Raw genomic sequence first — 2131 nt, forward strand, 5'->3', positions numbered from 1 at the left:
CCTGCCAGCGAGACTCACAGCGATGCGAGTGTGTCTCTATCAGCTCTCCAGTGTCTCATAATGAATTTGCTGCTGGACTTTGGATCACCCTGACAAGTGACAAGTGCAGCTACAACCCAATGAATTTACTAAAGAATTGCAGAATCTCTGAAATGGGTAATTTAAGTTTGGTGTGTTTATGTTTGTATTTGTATTTATTTATTGGAAGGAAAACAATAGGCTATCTGTTTGTGGCACATAGACTGCTTAATCAATCTACAAAGCAAGTTGTAGGCCTAGTCGCACATAAACATCGGAGAACTCGTATATTCATTGCGTGCAGTTACTGATCTTTCTCCTTGTTTTACAATTTATCAGTAGGGATGTAACGATTCACTCAACTCACGATTCGATTCACGGTTTTTTTTTGTTTTTTTTTTTACAAAATGAGATTTAAGACAAATTATAATTAAATGTGTCCTTTTATTATTGCTTGGACAAAATGCTGCACATTTCTTAGTGAAATTGAAATATAACACTATAATAATATACTAATATAGCACTTGCGTCTAAATATTGTATTAACATTTTGACAGAGTGTGCATGCGTGCGTGCATATAAAACACAACGTGCAGTGAAGTTAGGGTGGGTTGAACTATCACTTCTAAGTGTCCTCCAAAAAGCGGGGCAAAATAATACCTCTAGGTTACCAGGATACGGCGTTCGGAGGTGCAATTATTCCGCTCCGCGGGAGAGGGAGGCATTGAGCGCGTGAAAGTTTCCTTTTGGGTCGCCAAGGACAGACAAAAGACTGAATCGCGGGGGGGGGGTCTCTCAAATTAATAGTAAAGGGGGTTCTCCCCCAAAATTAACGTAGTTACTATTTTAATCTAAAATCAGCGTAATTACTGTACGGATAGCCTACATCATACATACTTATGTATAATATGTTTATCATAAATTGAAAAATACAATATAGTTGTCATAAACAAAACTTGCTAAAATATAATACCTTAAATCTTTATTATTATACCCTGTATTAGAAATATTTTAGTACTTACCTCTTCCGTTAGACTTAAAGTTGAGCGCGTTTCCTAAAAAGGGGTAAATTGAACTAATCCCAGGGACAGGTTTCAGTTCTCTCCATTTGTGCATGTAATCTTTAAGCAGCTGATATGTTATGAAAGTCAGAAAAAGTAGAAGTGAGACAAAAACCTCCGGTCCGTTCAACAGTTCAGCAACTCGCATTTTGATTACGTTTAGTTAGATCTGTAGTGTGTAGTGGTTTTAGGAGCTCCTCGCCTGTTAAATGAGGACTTGAAAATGTGTAGTACATGCCTCTAAAGCCCTGGGATGTGCTTAGATTTTCAAATACGCACCATGACTTTTGTTTGTTTATTCTGCACAAGCATTTGATCACAATTTTCCTTTATTTAATGTTTCATGAAAAAAAAATCAGAAAGACTTCTGTAATGCTGATATTTTAGATTTTTATTATTATTATTATTTATACATTATATGGGAGACAAGACTAAATATCACATTGGGGAAGTTGTTACATCTGGTAATATCACAGTAACTACAAGGTTCTCAGTAACTACTACATTTTCAATAACATTTTTGTAAAGCATCTGCCTATAGAATTGGTTTATTTACAAATAAACTTTAAAAAATTAATTTATTTACAAAAAATAAAAACCTACCCTAAGAAATATTCAGTAAAAGGTGGCAACTAGCCGCTATACAGTACAAAGAAAAAATGCAAAAAATAGTTGAAAAAGTTTTCATCTGGTTAAAGAAATGACCACTGGATGGCTGCATTGTACAAAAGATTTCAATTCTTAAATACTCAAGCATATGTAATTTACACTGTTTAGCATTAACACAGACTTTAGAAAACTTTAGAAAAGTGCAACATTTATCATCAGTTTGTACCAATTACCCCGTCTCAGGCAGAAACAATTAAATAATTAATACCTGTGAGAACATGCCAAAGCTGCTTAACCTAAAACATGTATACTGCACCACTGTACAGTATTGTTTGACTAAAAACTATTAAAAATGGAGGGGAAAATAATAAATTATTATTATTTATATATATATATATATATATATATATATATATATATATAGAGATCTTTATGTATTTTTA

The sequence above is a fragment of the Sinocyclocheilus rhinocerous genome, unplaced genomic scaffold, assembly GCF_001515625.1.
Source record: "Sinocyclocheilus rhinocerous isolate Xijiao unplaced genomic scaffold, SAMN03320098_v1.1 scaffold288, whole genome shotgun sequence".
In the NCBI taxonomy this organism is placed as follows: Eukaryota; Metazoa; Chordata; class Actinopteri; order Cypriniformes; family Cyprinidae; genus Sinocyclocheilus; species Sinocyclocheilus rhinocerous.